Raw genomic sequence first — 20,051 nt, 5'->3', positions numbered from 1 at the left:
GACCGTACAATAGCAGGGGAGTTCTTCACTAGTTTGGTCTTATGGGGCATTGTAAGAATTGTAAGGATTCTTAAGCAAGTCTGAGGCAATTCGTGAAGCATACAGTGTCAGTAGTACCATAACAGAGCTGATCAAAACCTTTGGCTACTTCCTTGTCTCTGACAATCATCAGTACCATTTTTTTTTTTTTTAAGGAAACATACAGTGGGGCTGGCATGAAGTGAGTCCTTCCAAGTATATTCTCTTGGCTTCTTGTGGATTAATTCCATTTCCTGAATGGACCTGCTTTTAAGGTCTAGTGAAAGGGCATGTTGAAATCAAAATGGGAGCAGAAAGCACAGTTGTGGTGTATAATAAAATAATACTAGGTTGTATTCAACGTTATTATTTTTATATTTCTGAGTTTAAATAACATTAATGCAAAGTAATTCAAAGGGAATATTGAATAGGTTCAGTAAGATCTTTGACTAACAAAATGAATTTTAATATCCGTAGTGCTGCAACAGTCTTGAACAGACAAAAAAGAAAGGAGTGGTACCTTTTGAGGCCGTTTCTAATGACATCCTATAACCAGCTGAGTAGTCAGCCTTACTGGCTCCGCTGTTAGTGGAGCTAACATCAGCATGCTAGAACAGTGATGTAATTTTTGTTTGTGGTTAGTGGGTTTTTTCCTCAGGTTTTCTACTCTCTTTGTATTTTTTTTTCTCTCTTTTGTGCTCTCACTAAGGCAAGAAAATAGTCTAATAACAGTAATTTCTCAGCATGGTCAGTTGACAGAAAACAGCAAAAATATACTGAGCTTTACAAGGTTCCTTACCTATCTGTGTTCTTCGTTTTCATCAGAAAATACTTTCTTCAACAATGTGATTGAACCCTGTATTAGGAAATAATTAAATTACGGAGAAAAGTGCTCAGAATTCTAGGGTTTTGGCTTGATAATAAAATGTGAGAAAAGTCCCTCCCCCCTATTTGATAAGTGAACCTATAGAGCTACCTTCTTTACGTGCAGCTATGTGGGTCATAATTGGCTCAGGGTATATTTGGGTCTATGCATCTGCCATTAAAAGAGTTGTTTGAGCAAGCACCTGAGATATCCGTATGGACACCTCCTATGTACATATGCTGCCGGTGTATGCACATACAGTGTAGTACAGTGTTGATGTTGTAGTGGGTATCATTTTAAAACTTACTGGAACTGAAATAGAGTGGGGCACCTAGGGACTTGGTTGCATTTGACCTCTGTCACCTTGATTTGAAAAAAAACAACACAACCCACATGCTACACTAAGCTGTATTTTTGGCAGCCCTAGAAAGATGCAATGGGAGGCAAATAGTTACAGTTTGTGCTTACCAGGGGTTTTAACTTAAATGCTAGCTATTTTTATTGCTGCGAATGACTTCAGACTGCGTTTCCATCCTGAGTTATAATGGTGAAACAGATTTATTTAAAATTGCTTTGCAAAGGAAGGGGAAAATCCTTCCTAGTATTATAGTACAGTTTGATATTACTGAATTGCATGGTAATTTGTCTAATTAAATCCACTGAAGATCTAGGCTCCAATTGAGCTAACCCTATGGTGGATAAAATTAAAGCAGGCTTATTGCAGTCTGTGTCCTTGCATTTTACTAATGAGGAATTTTCTACTCCAGGCATCAAACCCTCAGGACTCATAGTTACTGTCACTTCTACTATTAAAAACTTGTGGTTTTCAAGTTTTTTAGCTAAGGCAGATGAATAGTCACAGCAATTTCAAAGACCTACTGCTTACCCATGTGCTAGCTGGAAATTTCTATCACTTTTTAACCTAGCTCCATCTCTTTTAAATCTTACCTTTCTTCTTTCACCTTTGGGTTTGGCATGCCGCAGTTTACGGTCAGACCGTGGAGCCATACAGGGCTGTGCCTGGCATGTTTCTCTTCCAAGTGCTGCTACCCGACGGAAGACTTGTGTGTGCATTCAGCTCACAGATTCACTTCTAGACCTTACGTGGTTAGTAGAGATGGGACTGGAAGGAATATTGTCACCCTCTTCCCTTTCCAGGCAGCTGCTGGTAGTAACACCAACCCAAAGACACTTTTGCTGATGCTATATTAAAGACAAACCATATGAAATGCATCATTGTTGGTTTTTTGGTGGGAATACAGATGTAAGAGCATGTCGGGTTGTTTTCCAAACAGCAGGTGGCAGGTATGTGCAAAACGTTCTTCAGTCTCAACAGCATTTTAATTACTGGGGTTTTGGCAGGTCTGTGGAGTCTTTCGTTGATCTCATTTGCTTTGAGACTTTAAGATCATCTGATTAAACAACTTACATTTATGCAGAGGTGACCAAATTATCTCTTGCATATTATGAAACTGTTCTACAGCCTTATGAGCAAATCAAATGCACTATGACAGGAAGCAAAAAGTGTGAATGTTGGTTTGCAATCTTGATTCATTTGGCAAGGGAATTACCTTTACAGTTCAATGCTTGGTTTTTTGTTTGGTGGGTTTTTTTGCTTTTTCAGGCCAAGATTGTGTGACAATATAAATACCCAAACTGTGACTTGGGTACTCTACTGGATTGCATACTTTGCTTGCACTCGATTGCAGGTAGAAAATGACAGGACTTTCCACGAGTAACTATTTTTTAAACTTAATTTCAATAGACATATTTCACTGTAAATAGACATCCATCTTTAGTTATTGATTAATGAATACTGTAAATGAATCTTTAGCTCGCATGTTTGTTGGAACTTCTGATATTCCTGAATGCAGTAGGGAAGAACAGCTTAATTGAAGTACGGGAAAAAGAGGGTATTAAGATGATAAAAAGAAAAATGGAAAGCATGAGAATGTGCATTGTAATATAATAGTTAGGATTTATTGTAACATTCATGTATGCTACATTTATACTATTTCTGTTTTAAAATTAATTTCTAGACTAGATCATGAAATTGTGAGTTTCTAGTGAAACTGCCTTGCCTATGCAAATAGCTAATATCTGTCCAAAGTTAAAATTTGCATTTTAATTTTCAGAGTAAAAACCTCCTGAAAGGAGAGTAAGGAGAGCAGAGGCACTTCTCCATCCTGGACTCCACCACCCTCCTAGATAGCATTTGGAAATGATCAGAGCACCTTTACTGTAAAGATTAAGTTAATTTGTATGAGTTTGTGTTGCTTTCTTGGAACAGGCTGACACAGTCTATGTATTTTAAAAAGGAGAAATAGTAAAACCTTTCATGGTTTCACTGTCTAAAAAGTGAAATTTATTAAGAGTTCATTCGTAGTCTAATCTGATCCCATGTGGTGCTGAATGCTCACTAGTGTCCTGCCTGTGCATTTGGAGCTGCAAATGCTTAGTACTTCACTAGATAAACCTGACTTCAATCCTTGTGAAGTTGGTGGGTTTCAGCCAGGCCTCTGGTGGATGAAGATAATAGATCAGTAAATGAAGAAGCCACCTTTTCGTAGTGGGAAGGTCACTTGAAAAAAGGGCAGCTACTTCAGTAGTTTCATGATAGCTAGACTGTACAGCATTACTTGGGAAGTATTAAGCTAAAACTTTCAGAACTCTGATATGTATAAATTTATGTACATGTATAAATTAAAAAAAAAAAAAAATCAGTTTGTTACCTAGGATTGCTGCTGTATGCCCTCTTGTGGACTTTGCAGTAAAATTATTTTCTTGTAGTGTATTTTAGGCATTTGGCCAAAGCCTTGCCCTTGGTAAGCTCCTTCTCCCTCCTCAGTTCTGTACTACAGCTCTTTCACCCCTCCTGACAAATAGTGAAGAGAAATAATTGGTAAGACAGAAAGCAAAGTAGAACTCAGTTTTGATGCTGCTGTAAATCCCAGAGTTTTATCTGATACTGTAAACTGCTAGCTTCAGTTTTACCTGAATCCAGAGATAGTTTGGGCTAGCAGCTGCTGTATCTGTCACCTCTGAGGGGCCTTTTGCAAAAATACCCAAACAAACCAAATCGCGGAGGCTGAACCTCTACTGCAGCGTCTCTGATACAAAAATAAATTTCACTGATGTATGTTTTGTAATAATAGTAACATTTTTTAAACTGTGTTTAATGGTGAATCATTAGCATATAGCGTTAGACACCAATGTGTTATCGTTACAACCTCGGTTGGAATTTCTGCCTTAAAAAATACCCCCAACAAATAAATCAGCACGGTTCTTTGGGGGCATTGGGATCTCTTCACTACCCCACAGTTTTATCGGTTTTCCAAGGACTGACACTAGGTTACTCCGGTTGGGCTGGAATTGCATCCAAAGTAACTTCAGTGAAGACATTTAGTAATTGAGAAGCAGAACTGGATTTGAAATAACGTTCTCATGATCAAAGATCCTAAGACGCTTTTGTAGTAATTGGAGAATAACAACTATATAAAATGTGTTTGCTTCTCATATTTAAATTAAGCATAAAGATAAAATGCATGAGAGCCTTATTAAATGAACGTACAGATATTGCATCTGATAAGATCAAAGCAATTGAGTGGGATTTTAATTTAGGCATTTGACTGACCTTGTCTTTAAAAAAAAAAAAAAGTTTTTGAAGTAACGCTGGCTTTGCTCCATAATATCTGAGAGGTTCGCTCAGTTGTGGATTGCTGCACTGGGCTATTCCCTCCTCTGTTGCCATATTATTATTTATATAGTATCCTGAGAGTGCTGCATGGTGCACATGCAAACTGCACAGGCACAGTTCCAGGCCTGAAGACCTTCAATCTAAACAGACAATATAGAACGGGTGGTGTAATAAATTGCAGAGCTTTCCCTGAACTCTAAGTGGTGTCTTTCAGCTCTAAGATTACAGCCTTTAACCACTTTGAACCGAAAAGCATTTTTTACAGTTCTCATCCTTCTGTAGCACCACAACTCTATCCGTCCAGATGGTTAAGTGAAGTAACTGCTGTTCTCCAAGTTGCACCACTTTATTTTTTTTTTTTAAGAAAAAAAAAGGCTTCTTTTTTTAAAAAAACAGTATTTTTGGAAGTCACTTGAATAAAAATTGTTCTTAGGGTTTTAAAAAAGGAGATAAGACTTGAGCCAAAACTCTCTGTAGATCTCCCATTTGTATCCAAAAGGCTTTGAATTGGGGTGTTGGAGAAGACATGCAGTTGTTTGGTACAGAAGTGAGTACCCCTGGAATGAAAATGTAAGAACAAAAGCTGTAAGCCTTTGACAAAATAATCCTGTATCAACCAATTGTGAATGTAGAACAACAACAACAACAAAAAAAGCACTTCAGGCAGTTTTACAGAGGTTTGCACTGCCAAGTGGATCTTAAATAAGATGAGGATATGCAACGTGCCCTGAGCGCTACCAAGACGAGGAACTATTTGAACCAGCTCTGGAAAGGCCACAGGTATGACAGAGAAGGGAAAAAACTATCACAGATCATCTGTGGTCCACAGTTACCAGCTCAGGTTTTCCATCACAAGGGAGCTTTCTTCCCTGAGGGAGCTCAAGCTTGCTTAACAGTGGGATAAATTTCCACAAGAGTCGAAGGCTCATAAACTTAAATGTTTTCACTTCAGCTGGAAGATTTATTTCTTTGGGGTTCTTTAACATGGAACAAGTATTTTTATTTTGTTTTTAAATGCCTTCTTAAAGCAAAAACAACTCTGTTATCCTCTTCTGTTCCTGCTAAGAGGCAAGTATGGATTATAAACTTGACAGGCCAAGTATCTCCCTGACAGATGGAGCTAGTCCCACCTGAGTCAAGCTGTGCTGGGAAAGCTTCCATGAGCCAGGCAGCCCTCCTTGGTCTCCATCCTTCAGACTCTCCCCCACACGTGTTTCTGTGTCAGAGAATAATGCTGGTGTGTGTTTTGATCCCATCCTTGACTTGGCTCAAAATCTACGCTATTAAAAGTAATTGAAGGGAAATACAATTATTTCTGCTTAAAATAATTATTGCTTAAAATACCCTTAAATTAACAAGTCTGCTTTTATTTCCCATGTTTCCAGCAATTATGTCGTTTGCTTATGCCAGCTTCGTGTGTGAATTTCGGCAGTCCTGAAGCTGAGAAATATTACGCTGGCTGTAAACTGAGGCACCGTAGAAGCACATTTATACTCCATTACCAATATTTCTGCTTTGCCATACTTCATCTGTTCTTGTGTTACGCCTCTTCTGATTTCGGAGGATGGGGAACGAAGGAGAGCGAAGCCTGCTGCACCAGTGCTCAGAACTGTTGATCTTGCACTTTCTCTGACCACTGCTTTCACTAACAAATTATGATTAAGAGGCAGGAAAGAAGAGTAATCCTGCCAGTGTGAGCTTGGGTTCCCTCTGCAGATTTATTGCTGAGCAGGCAGAGTTGTTTTGGAAGGCAGAAAGAGAGCGTGTTTTGCTGTTTCTCAGCTTGACAATTTGACTTCTTCAGAGCAGCTTTCATTTCTTGCATAAAGTAATATATCCACCCCAGGGAAACTGCACAAAGGCAGTGTGGGGGCAATTTACTTCAATATTTACATTAAGGGTAATTCGAATTAATGCATTTTATCTTTTCTATCCAGATAGGAAAAACGCTGGATGAAAACAAACACAATTATATCTGATTTTGCTGAGTCAGATCCACCTCTGCTAGGGGAAAAAAAAAGAAAATCCAAGTTGCAACTTTAAATGTTCCTTTAAACGTTCTTCCTTGGCACAAATAGTAATAATAGTAATAATAATATTTTTTTTTTTTTATTTTTTGAAAAGCCAGGGCCTCTCTCTCTGAGAAAGGACATAGGAATTTCTATGTTAGAGAAAGAAGTTTCAGAAGGGCAGGGGTATGAAACTCTGGTACATGATATAGATTTAATCTGACCTTAAAGACCATCTCCCAAAGACAATTCAGTTATTCTGCCAACTGCATTGTCCCTTAGGTGTGCAAATGCTTAAATGGCAACACTGCTCTCTGTGCTTTGTTGTGAAGGTACGTGCTGCCCCTGTGGGCACTGGGTGCCCTCAGAGTAATGTTAACAATCTCTGAGCATGAAAAAAAAGGTTGTATAAGTAGTAGAACCTGGAATGATTAATCCAGCCATTTATGAAAAGCATCAGAAAGATGCTATAAGAAACACTCGAAGTCATTCTGTAAGCTGATGACAAAACACACACCAAAGCATCTGTTCAGTAAAAGTTTCCATCGATTCACCAGTCATCTTTTCTCGCTGCCTCAGATCCTGCAAGTTGCCATCCTACAGCCTCAGACTTTCTGCTAGTGCAGTGCTTTTGCTAACTGGGAACTACAGCAGGACATATGCTTTGAGGGTGCAGGCCCAAGGAAAAAGTGGTGTTATTTGTAGCATTTTCTATCTGGTAGTCACCATTCATAACTTACAACTTGTACCGTGAAAAGGCTGAGAAAACCATTGATTGATTTAAATCTGACTTAATTTTTCACCAAAGGCAAAAACTCCACACACTGGTGCTTAATCATCCTTTGCATCATGTACAAGCATGCAGTTTTCCATACAAATTCCATAAGGTGTTTAATCTGCTATTGCAAAAATACTTATTTGCATACAATCACACCCTACTGTGGTTTTAAATGTTTTCTGAGAATACATTTTGAGCCTATTATCTTAACCTCACTGCCTTTCTACCCACATATAGACTAGCAGACATGCAAACCCTTTAATTTTTACTCTGGCCTGACTGCAATTAAGTTGAAGTGCATTTGTTCTTTAAAACTATAGGACTCAGCTTATTCCATAAGTATTGTTTGTGACTGCACTGTCGTACAGCTGCCGAGCTGCAGCATGGGCTGTGTCTTTCAAATAAAAGACAGATCTCCTCTTATTACAGGAGAAAGCAGCGATGGGCAGGTCGGGGTGTTTTTGTAGTGCAAATTGTTCGTGCCATGCATCCCAGTTGCTGAACACAGTCAGTTACAGAGAGCACACGGGCATCTTATCTTCCAAAAATCTTAACCCAAATCCCAAGAAGCACTGACCCTGGAATATTCCTGGAGTATCTTCCAGGAATGAGGCTGCACAGCCGCTCTGGACAACTTCTTTCAATATTTGACTACATAGGAGAAATATATGTTTAGCCTCTACATTTCTGGAAACAGTGAGCTCCATACTCTTGTTCTGTAGCATCTGAAAAAAAAAACAAACACCACTACCTTTTGACTGTTTTAAACCTGTTCATTACTTCCCATGTTGCCACTTACTAGAAGCAGTGGATGATAGCTCCCTACTTTCTCTCCACAGCCCACCACTTTCTGTAATTCAGCACCCTTCCCTCAGTCATCCAGGCATGGTCAATTTTGTCTTTGTCAAACTGAAAAGTCCAAGTGTTGGCAGTCATGTTCTAAACAGAAATCATTATCAATTATGATTTATTATTCTTTTTCTACATTCATATTCTTTCTGATGTGGGAAACCAGAGCTTCATGCTGTTCTCAAGATGTGGCTGTACCACCGATCTCCATAAAGATGTCACAGCACTCTTTGCTCTGCTGTCTTACTTTTCAAATAATTCCTGATATTTTTCACTTGGAGCTGGAAATGAAGTTTCTGAAGATCCACCTCTAGTGACTCTTAAGATGTCTTCCCTCTGTAAAACCTCTGTATAATCAAGATTGGTTTTGCCCATATGCATCAGCTTACATGTACTGAGACTGAATTTCAGCTTCTAACTTAACACCCATGCTCAGCAGGATGGGATCCCTCCACGGCTCCTTGCTGTCAGTGTTGTACTCCATGACTGCAGAGGATTTTGCGTCAGCAGCAAACCGTGCTGCTTTCTTACTCACTCTCCTTCCAAGACCATTTCTGAGTACGCGAACCCGGGCAGGTCCCAGCATGAGTCCTCGTGGGAGTCTGATCGTAACGTTCCCGCAGTGTAAAAAATGACTATTTATTGCTTCCCCATTAACCCTTCTCTTTCAACCCGTTACTAATTCACACGACAGCCTTCCTTCCAGACCTGTGCCAGCTAACTTTAAGCGTGGGATTGTGCCTAAAACTCTTTTGAGATCACTGCCTTGACTATATCAGCCTGGTTTATCAGTTTGTTCATTTCGTCAAGGAACTTCATAACTGTGACAAAGCTTTTCTATCTACAAAATGCTGTGTTGATTTTTCCACAGTCTGACGTACTTGTTTGTACACTGAAGCCTCACCCCAGCTCCCTGCCACTGATTCGCCTGTGTGACCTGAGACATGTCTTGGTTAGGTCTCAGTAAGAGGACTCAGATGCTTGAAGTGAACACCTATGATCCTTGAATACAAAATAACTACCTTCGAAATCCTCACCCAGTTGCTTCCCAGCCATGGAGATGCTCACATTCTATGAATTCTTATTTCAGTGAGGTTCCCAAAATATCTCTGTGGTTGCTCCAGTAGGTACTTCCCAGCAACCTAATCCTGCTCCTGCGGATCCAGTCCAGGCAGTCAGAACTGAATGATTTCAGCGGATAGCACTAAGGGAGCTGTAACGTGATGGTCACAGCACCCCCCAAGTGAAGGAAAATACAAATTCGTATTTTCACAGATAGAGGATGAAACCAAACCCAGGTTCCCCTAAAAAACAAGTTTGGGACTTTCTAATCACCAAATTACAGGAAAAGCACAGTTTGTCCTACCCCTTAAACATTCACGCCTTGTATACAGGGGCCCCATAGGCATCTCACATGCTGAAGTGAGCTCCAAGTGGAGCAAGCGGCTCCTTGTAACCCAGTTTTAGTTTTGAGGATGCTGAGAGACAAACTGGTAAATGTTGGGACTGTACTTCCCAGCCTGAAACACCTCCTGAATAGCAGAGCTGGCAAAATGGACCATTTGTCAGTGTTCTGGTTAAGAATTTGTAGTGTGGTCCCACCCTAGCATTCCTGAGCGCCCACTGCAGGGGCTGAGACAAACGTGCGTAGTCCATCTGCCAATTTTCCAGTTGCAGCCTCGATACCTGCTCATGGGCCACCGCAGAGCAGCATCTTTTGAGATTCCTTGGCACTAAACCCCGACCGCAGTGCCCGCAGTCACATAAATGCCATCAGCCTTTCGCAGCACCACGCTCAGCCAGCTTCTTGTTCGGGGTGGATCCCGCGTGATCCCATTCCTCCCCTTGCCTCCGCCACGTACCATACAGGAAACCCAGAGAGAGAAGTGGGCATCATGGATGTCACCAAGCTCCAGGGCTGTGTAATGTTAACAGCCACGCTGCTGAGCACTGCAGCACCGAGACCCCCGTGCCCCAAACCCACACACCCTTGTAAGCAACATGCAGCTGTAATTCTTCCTCTGGAAACAGGAACGCAGAAACAATCCCACTAATGCTAATGAGGTATCAACTAATACAATGACAAATGCCCTACGAATGCCTAAGTAGTTACTCACTGAATGAATAAATAAAAAAGGCAAAGGGCACTGGCTGCACGCAGAGATTTAAACTAACCAGCTGTCTTCTCCTGGGAGAGGCGTCTACTCTGCGTCCCGAGCGAGGAAGGGTTTGCAAACTAGAAAAATGGCATGTGACAAGGTACTTCGTTCCCCATCCTTTGCACAGGGGAGTCAAAATTACAGATGTTGCCTAATTTTTGAAGCGTCTGACATTGTGTCAGTGCTCTTTGAACGCTGTTTAGTGCATATAGTACAGAGTTAAATGTGCATAGCTTCAGGGCCCTGAAACTCTGCAATACCAGGGAGGGAATTAAGGACATAGCGGCGATCTTCACTCAGAATTTCCTTGCTTTTGTCAGATGAAGTCAAATCTCGAAAGATATTGCAACAAGCTGTAGCTTTTTTTTGCATTTAATTAGATTTATGGCCCACTTGGTTATCGCAGGCTAGTTGGAAATAGGCGTGCGCACACTGTGCAGTCAGCACATCGATGCTGCTCCTGGGAAAGCGCCAGCCAGAAGTTACAGGAGCTGCATGTGGCAGCTTTTGTTAGGGGAACAAAAACAGTTCAGCTGGGTTAAGCAGAGTATTTACTTGTGAGGCAAACTGCATTTGTGTATGTACTTGTGAGGCCCAGAAGGCAGCTTCACTTGGAGTAGTAATGTTTCTCAGAATTTCGATGTTCAAATGGGTCAGGGACCGAGTATCTGGTATCTCAAGGAGTACAACACCTAGAATCTCAGCCAGCAAGCTTAGCCTAAAATGAGGTCAGAGCAAACACTTGAGTTTAAATTCATGTTTTTGCAGCTCATTGTAGTGTCTATAAAAATCTATAGACCAACTGTCATAGGGACAAGTATCCTCTCCTTCACAGCATGTTACTTAGAGCTCTTGGATCTTTCAACCATGCTGGTGGCATCCACGTACAAGAGCAAGGCAATCGGCACACCTGAGGAAAACCAAATTGCAATACCACCAGTGACCTGCGTAACCAGTTCCACTCCCCTTTTCTGTGGATGTCACAGGACTAAGAGCAGGTTTGTCATACTCTGGCAGGCATTTCAGGAGAAGTTTCACTACACGAATTAAACCGTACGATGCCTGCATTTACCACTGGATTTCAACTTTTTTTTTTTTTTTTTCTTTTTTAACTGGAGTGTTGACAACTCAACTAATGGTGACCAGTAGTGAATTACTAGTGTAAATTATTGGCTCAAACTTGTACTTACTTCTGAAAAATGAAAAAAACAACACAACTACTAACTTTGTGGTGATAGGGTTCTTTCTCAAGAAGTGCAGACCAGGCCGTAAGTGGCTGCTAGAGGGCCCTTACTGTATGTTTGATGATGAAAACAAAAACTTCTTGATTTGACACACGGAGGGTCATTCTACTTAGTGTGCCACACGTGAGGAGAGGCAGAATGTGACTGGCGTTATTCTGTACAGCTAGCACACTAAGTCCAGCTCTCTCTTTGTAAATCTGTTTTCCAGCTCCTGAAATGTTTGCTATAGACTTTTTTTTTTTTTTTTTTGGTTTGTTTGTTTGTTTTTTGAAGATTTTTTTGTTAGTGCCTAATGGATTGTGGAGCCAGGGGAGAGGGCAGAATAAAATTACACTCTAGGCAGAATAAAATTATGCTCCAGATAGCCTCTTACAACAGAGTGAGCTTCTGCACCACATTTCAGCCAGGAACATGCTTTTGCTGCTGAGTCATAAACCCTGAAAGACACTGTTTATTATATAATAGAGCCCTCACCTATAGCTGGGCTAGGTGGTGCCTATAGCAACATCAAAGGCCTCCTTCATTACAAAACAAAGCGACTGCAAAGTTCTTCGGTTTGTCATGAGGCTGTTGCTATGGTTTTATTTTTAGGAGAAACTGTTTACTCTCCTCTGTTTACTTCAAGAGCAGAATTTATAGTTGAAACATTAAGTATGTGTATCAGTACCCATCTACAAAAATAGATCCATTTTAAGATAAGCTTTAAAGATAAGTATTCCTGCTGGGGTACACACAACTCAGGCTGATCAGAAAAGGCTTCCCAGGTGAGAAGACAAACTGTACATGAAATGGGATAGGTTCCAAAGTTTCAGGGAGGAAGAAATATAGCTCTTTTCTTCATACCCTGAAGAAGTTTGTTGCCATGAATCTCTAACCAACATATGAAAGGAAACTGAAAACACGGTGCAGAATCTGGCATTCCATTCCCCCACAGCCCCTTCTTTGTCAGACCCAGGCATTAAGCACACAATATGAATAAGGGAGAACTTTCTTAAGCAGGTAAATCTGCTGTTAACATTTTCAATGTGACGGGACTGCTCTCTTGCTTACAGAATTGAATACTGTTAAATCGACGTGGGTCACAGGCAAGAGCGACTGATCTGCTGAGTACAAGCCTCATGATAAACCCCACAATGTTGGTCCCTTCTTGTAAGAATCCAGGAACTGGAACAAGACAGATCTATGAACCAACCCTGAAATACATTAGGACAGTGAAATGAAGACTTATGGAAATACAAGCTGTGGAAGGTATATTTGATGCAGTTCAAGCTCATTTCCTCTTCAAAGACTACCAATTGTTGCAAAATACTTCTATAACCTTCAAAATTTTCAATAAAAAAGAGATGTTAACCTGAACATTTTAATTTGGCGTGAAAGTGTCATTATTAATAAAGGAGTTATTCTAAGTAGTATTTCAAATTAACACCTTTAAACACAACATTTAATTGGGTAAACCAGTTATGTATCAGCGAACGATTAAATGTACGACTACATTTGTTGCCCCAGAAAAGGCATTTAGCACATCCAGTAGCCACTGTATAAGACCATATAAAAAATGTCCAAGCAAACAATTTGAAATGTTTAGCTACTAAAATAGTAACTTTACAAGTTTTAGCTATGGGCTAGCTGCTTATGGAGAAGCCTTACAGGTGGCATTGGCAGCATCATCTCATTTTTAAAGGGAGAGAATATGAGCTACATTGAAATGACAGAGGAGGTCTCTGATTCCAAAGTTGAAGGAGTTATTCCAAAGGAATTTTAGGAAGATCCAAAACAGAATTGAAGATGCATCAAAAGATTTAAAGCAATGTAGATTCATAATTTGCAGACATCTGCAAGCAGCTGTGCAATCTTCAAAAGAATAGTAATCTTGATAGATATCTCAGTTTGGGATGACAAAAATGATTGAATGACCGGCAACCAATATGTCATGGATCAGAAAGATCTGTGAAATGAGAAAAGAAGCAATGACATAGCCAGTTAGAAATTCCCAACAGTGGTGAGACACAGCATGATCTTAAGGAGCTAGAAAAACTGAACTGGAGAATGATACCCAACAGCTGCAGAATACAGCAAAGTACCAATATAAAATACAGAACTGGTCTGCCAGTAAATCTGGGTGAGCTGGCTAAGATAACATTTCAGTAAATTGTGAAGATGGCCAGTAAAGAGGTGAACAATTTCACCGCTTCACCTCTGATTAAGCTGTAGAACTAGACCCTCAAAGAGATGCCATGCTATCCAGACCTGAAACAAACACTGACATGTTAGTTTAAGTGCAGCCATTCACATGAGCTGGTGAATGCATGGTAAGAGCTAGAATCATAGAATCACAGGATCACATAGGTTGGAAAAGACCTCTAAAGTCATCTAGTCCAACCTTTAACCTAGCACTGCCAAGCCCACCATTCAACCACGTCACTAAGCTCTACATCTACACGTTTTCTAAAGATCTCCAGGGATGGTCTCATCTACTACTTCCCTGGGCAGCCTGTTTGAATATTTCACAATCCTTTTAGTGAAGAATTTTTTCCTAATATCCTATCTAAACCTCCCCTGGTGCAACTTGAGGCCATTTCCTCTTGTCATACCTCTTGGTGCTTGGGAGAAGAGCTCAATCCCTACTTCACTGTAGCCTCTTTCAGGTAACTGTAGAGTGCAATAAGGTCTCCCCTGAGCCTCCCTTTCTCCAGGCTAAACAACCCCAGCTCCCTCAGCCATTCCTTATAAGATTTGTTCTCTAGACTCTTCAGGAGCTTTGTTGACCTTCTTAGGACTGGTCCAGCCTATCCAGCTCCCTCTGCAGCACCCTCCTACCCCCAGGCAGATCAACACTTGCACCCAACTTGTTGTTGTCCCCAAATGTACTGAGGGTACACTCTCCCCTCATCCAGATCACTGATAAAGACATTGAAGAGAAGTGGCCCCAGTGCTGAGCCCTGGGGGACACCACTTGTGACTGGCCTCCAGCTGGATCTGACTCCATTCACCTCTCCTTGGGCTTTTCGTACTCCCTTGACAGAATAGGGAAAAAACAAACAAACAAACAAACAGACAACAGACAACATAAGAGGCCTGTGGAGACTTTGTTTATTGCTTATCCAGATGCAGCTGAGAAGGCTATGGAAAAACTGTGATGTAGAAATATGGAAGTGGATGTGGACTCACAGATTGAGATCAACAACTGCGGCTGAAGAGACATAAAGGCAATTCTGCGTAAAAGAGGACCTAAAGAACACAAGCAGTGCTGCAGTGTCTGTCTTTAGACCAGCTCGTTGTTTTGCAGCCCATTAGATAGGCTACATTTATGGGATATACAAGGATATGCAGTATGTTAGATGACCATGTCTGCTAGAGACTCCACGTTACGTGACTCAGCTATAGGAAGATCTCGTCTCCTCTGATCTCACCCACATCCACCCTTCCAGGTCTCACTGTCTTTCTAGGACATGCAGTTGAGGAAAACCCCTGTGTGAAGTTCAGCTCCTCCAGCTGTCACACAACCCACAAGGTTACTGGGACACTGGGGACTGCTGCCATTCATCCGCTTCTGCTTCACCTGCCGGCAAGAGCGGGGACGAGAGGCGAGCAGCTGACAGAGCAGCACTTTCCATGCTGCTTGTGAACGCCCTGAGGTGGCTGAAGCAGTGGAGACAGAAGGCGGGTGACCACTGCGAGGGTGGGCAGTGCAGTGACGTGAGGTGACCAGGAACCAGGCATTGATCGGTGAAGTCAGAGCAGTTGGGCACAAGAACAGGGGAACATTTCAGCCATGTGTGTTGGTGCTTAGACATTAACCTTGCAGCCTCCCGTCCGCAGGGGCAGCGCCCCGTCCTCCCCCGTCCCCTCCCTCCCGCCACTGGGCGCCGCCGCGCAGGCCCCGCCGCCCGACTCCTCCGCCCCCCCCGGAAGGCGTCCGCGCCGTGCCCCGGAAGCGGTGGCGGGCGGAGTCCGGCGCAGCGCGAGGCCCTGCGGCTGCCGGGTGGCGCTGCCGTTACCGCGGGACGCGGGGCCCGGCCCGGCCCGGCCCCGGCTCGGCGCTGGCGGCGGCCGCCGGAGGAGGTGGGTGCAGGGCCCGGGGCCTCCCCCCGCCACGGCTCCGCCTCGGGGGCCGCCTGCGGGGCGAGCCGGGGCCGGGCCGGGCTGCCGGGGGGAGGTGGGGAGCGGGGGGTGCCGGCTCCCAGGCGCGCTGCCTGTCGCGATAGTCGCGATGAGCGTGCTGAGGGGCGGCGAGGTGGGGGTGCCGGGGGTGGTGCGCGGGCAGCAGGGGTCGGGGGTGGCGTCGGGAAGGTGCCGGAGGGGGTGCTGGGGGCGTTAGGGAGGGGTTGTGGTGGCTGTGGGGCTGCTGAGGCGACTCGGGGGCTGCGGGTGAGGGGCGAGGGGCGCAGGGGTGGGCGCTGTCACGGGAGAAACGCCCGGTCCCGACAGTGCCCTGAGGACCCCCGTGCTGGGGCTCTGTCATAGACTCTACGCCCCTTGTCCCGCAGCGTATTTACGTTTAGGGGAGTGAAGGGCCGGTATTTCTCAGGTGGAAAGGGATCTCACCCGGTTCAGACCCCATGGGCATCCCGCTGTCCTGCCCGGGTCAGCAGAACCGCCGGGACGTTGCTTCGTTGCCTGTTTGTTTGTCTGAAATGCACGCAGCTGAAAAGAAACGTGTGTTGGTATCAGCACGAGCTGCCAGTTCAGCCCAAAAATACGAACCGCGTTACAAAAGCAAAGTGGTTAAGGGAAGCAAAGCGATTAAGGTCGTCATTTCTTCACCGAGAACCTCTGGGTTTATGTGCTTGCAGGTAAAGGATGCTTTGAATACCCTTGGTGACAAAACACTCCAGCAGGTGTATTTATACCAGGCTACGCGGCTTCCCAAGGCTTTGCTCGCTTTCCAGCTCAGTGTCTTGTCTTGGACGCTGGTGCTTAGTTGTAGTCAAACAAACCGGTCTCGTTTCTGTGTAATCCTCGCACGGTAACTCGGTCTGCCTCTTCCTCGTGTAAGAAACTTCTGTGAAAGGGAAGTAGTGCAGCCTGTAGTCATAGGCAGTCAGTGGAAGAATCCCGCTTTGTAAGGGAAGGAGTTTGATGAACTGTCGAAGAACACGATATATGGCACTTGTGGGTCTCTCAGTGTAATTCTGCGCTTCAGCTGCCGGGCTCCTGATCTCTGAGGCTGGTCTGTGATGTGTCCTGTCTGATAAATGAGCGTGTTTCTGTCCTCCGTTAAACTGGGTGAGCGTAAACAAATATATTTACATGCCACAGAAATTGCTCCCTTTTCAATCTGATGATGCAATAATAAATTGCACTGCTTGGAAGTTAGCAACGTTATTTCTAACCAACTACCTGTACTACTGCTTACGATACTGTACTCTTCAAAAATCAGCTTGAAAGTAGCTGTCTCCATGTTCATCAGGGGTCTAATCCAGAACCCAGATCAGCCTTACTGCCTTCTGCGACCATCGGCTCTTGTGGTTGAAGCAACTGAATTAATTAAATTAAATTAAGCAACCGGCTCTTTGAATAGTGGGCGAAATCCACTCCTGAGCAGAGATAGGACCACTTCAATCACCTGGGCTGTTATTTAAATTTCTGGTAAACATTAAATTCCAGTCAAGATAATACTTGATGTGGCTGTGTTGGGTTTATGGCATAGATGTTCTCATTAAGCGAAAAGCCCGGGCCGATTTAATCAGTGCTGCTCAGAAGAAGGCCTGGCGAAGGCGCCGTTATTAGGTTAGTGTCACTCCCGCTCTGTCTTCGTTTTGCTATCCATGACGAGTAGAGCTGGCCCACACCGCTACCGCTTCTGCCTGAGCAGGCTGCGGCTGCTTTGGCTTCTGAAAAAAGGGGTGACAGCGCTCGGTCTGAAATCTGGTGTGAAAAATAATCATGGTGAGCTGCTTTGGCAAGTCACAAGCAGGTCAAAGTCGGGCTTTCTGCCTTCTGTCCTCCCTTCCCGCAGTCCATCCCTTGGGGATGGATGTGAGGGGCTGAGCTGCTGGAGGGTTTGAGTGCGTCTCTGGGTTACAGCTCACAGGCGTATTTCACCTCTAAGACCCCTTAATCTGTGGCATCACATTGCTGATTTCGTTACGCACTCTGAAGGGATGTTGAGGGAAGAATCTGGCCTTTTGTATACTAATGCCTCTATTTTTTGGTGTTCTCATTTGGTACCTATTGTTTCATTTAGCGGTGCTTAATGGGAAAAATACGCTCCTGCTTATAACCGCTGCTCATCCGTCAGATTCTTGGAACAATGAATGTGTTCAGCGTGTACGTTGAGTCCTTAAAGAGTGACTTCAGAACAGACAGTTGTCAGAATGTGCGCTAAGAAAACTGCGAGATATTCTGCACGAGTAAGTAGGTTTAACAGCAACAACAACAAAAAAAAAAAACTCTGAAAGGTGTGATGCTGACCTGAGGCTGAACGCTGTTAACTTCAGACAGTGTCCTAGGAGGTAGCGTATGACTCTGCTTAAATAACAGCGTGGTTTTCAAAGCCTGGCTTAAGGCTTTCGGGCTTTACTTAATGTTTCAGGGTGTGGATAGGCATTGCTTCTTGTAACTATCTATGAAAATCTTAGATACTGCACCCGCCAGCCGTTTGTCTTTTCTGCTCTGTCACTGATTAGGGCACCGAACGATCCTTCCCAGCGAAGGAGCTGCTGGGTAGTGGTGCTGCCTGCCCTCAGCACAGCAGAGCTGACACTGGCCATTACTTCAGCAGCCGGGTGCCACGGGGAATTCCTCCTGAAGTGGATGAATGAGCCCTTACGTGACCCCTGCTGCTGCAGGTCTGTAGGGGTGGCAGCCTCGCTCTGCCGGCTGGTGATGAGTAACCAGCTTTTGCTGGAAGAGCTCATCTGTCTGCTGCTGGTCAGCCACGTTTTCTGAAACAAATCTACTGGCTTTTGCTTTGGCTGCTGCTTCGTGATGTTGTTCTTTAGCAAAGCTGATTGAGGGGCTGTTGGCTGAAAACTGCTGTCTGGAGATGCATCGTTTCATGCAGCTTACACAGATGATATTTCAGTCGTGTAGAAGTTGCACAAGAGCATGCTAATATAGCAGGCTTTGCATCTCTCCCTCTTAAGCATCTTTTTTTTTTTTTTTTCCCCCTTTGGTTGTCCCTTCTGCTACGGGTAAGCTTTCATTTCAGACTTGAACTGGTCATAAACAGGTGGTGGTCTCTTCTCACGTGTGTATGTGCCTGTATGTGTGTGCACCTCACATGTTCCCCAACACGGCGCACTCTTCAGCTTCCTCCTTTCTGCTGCTGCTTGGCCAGCAGCAATGGTGCCACCCGGTTTAGTTCAGTCTTCATTAGAGCCAACCTTTCTGGAGCCGTGCGATTCTCCAGGATTTCAGTCTTTCCCTCAAGCTTGAGATGACAACAAAAATAATTATCCCCGGGCTTTAATAAAAGAACTAATCACTTTTTTTTTCCTGATGTTTATACAATAAAATTTCACGATTATTGCATGTTTGGGATCGACTATATGCATTCTTTTCTAATTAGTGGAAGTGGCGTTATGATTACTGCCTGTTTCCTTCTCTTCTTTTTGAATACTTTAATTTCACGCCTTTGTTCTCCTGAAACGCTCTCACGTCCGTGTTGGAGTACTGCAGGTCTTGTTTTGTAAGCTGTGCTTCACCTGAGGCTGACTTGTAGGTGGCCCAGGGTAATCCCTGGACTTCTTGCTGGGACCTTGGTCAAAGCCAGGCACCGTGTCTTTAGCCAGAAGAGCAGGTTTCCTTCTCCGGGCTTCTCTTTGTTGGGATTTTGGCCCTGGCAGGGCTCAGTTGCTGCTGCTGTCGTTCCTACGGTGCTGATGGTTGCTGAAAACCACCGACCTGTCAGTGTGTGCTGACCCGGTGGTGAAAAGTCGCTTTAATTCCCTGCCTTCTCAAGGATAAACAGCCCAGACCCTCTGTCCAGCATGAAAAACCGGGACTCCTGTGTAAGTGCAACACTGTGCTGAGTATGTGGACAGGGGAAAGATATTCAGCGGCGTAATATTAGGTGAAACTATAAAGCTTTTGTATAGTTTTGTCCTCATGCATGATACTTTTTTGTAGCAGGATGTAGTCTGTAATGTGCCTTTATTTCATGACAGGGCGGAGAGGTGACGGGTTGTGCTGTGCCTGAGCACACGGTGACATCTCCTCCCCAAACCGAGCTCTTGAAGCAGCAGCTTTAAAAGGGAAACTCCCGCTGTTTTCTGCCGAAATGCAAACTCAGCCCTAGACGTTCGCTTCGAGTGACAAACGAACGATCCGCTGCGAGCTGTAGTCCATTTTGCTAGCAGCGTGGCTTGTGCCGAGCTCCTCTGAAATGACAGCAGCAGCTTTTTGCTCGCTTGCACGGCCGAGCGAAGCGGAGCTGACTGTGCAGCAGCTCTCCTGCAGACGGCTACATTTTTCAGTCTATTTATGAG

The 20,051-nt window shown here is 43.8% G+C and overlaps 1 protein-coding gene across 2 annotated transcripts in view; it reads left to right on the top strand.

Annotated features, from left to right (window-relative positions):
- Nucleotides 1-15,542: 15,542 nt before the first annotated feature.
- The window catches only part of FRS2 (fibroblast growth factor receptor substrate 2), a 51,525-nt gene continuing 47,016 nt past the window's right edge, over nt 15,543-20,051 (top strand). The window contains exon 1 of one of the 2 annotated variants that reach the window (XM_084492161.1): nt 15,543-15,681. The gene's annotated coding sequence lies outside the window, so the exon portion shown is untranslated. The remainder of the gene's footprint in view (nt 15,682-20,051) is intronic. The other variant, XM_084492162.1, reaches the window with a different exon arrangement.

This window comes from Aythya ferina (genome assembly GCF_964211825.1).
Source record: "Aythya ferina genome assembly, chromosome: 1".
In the NCBI taxonomy this organism is placed as follows: domain Eukaryota; kingdom Metazoa; phylum Chordata; class Aves; order Anseriformes; family Anatidae; genus Aythya; species Aythya ferina.
The sequence above is the reverse complement of the archived record's forward strand: the minus strand, read 5'-3'. Positions and strand labels throughout refer to the sequence as shown.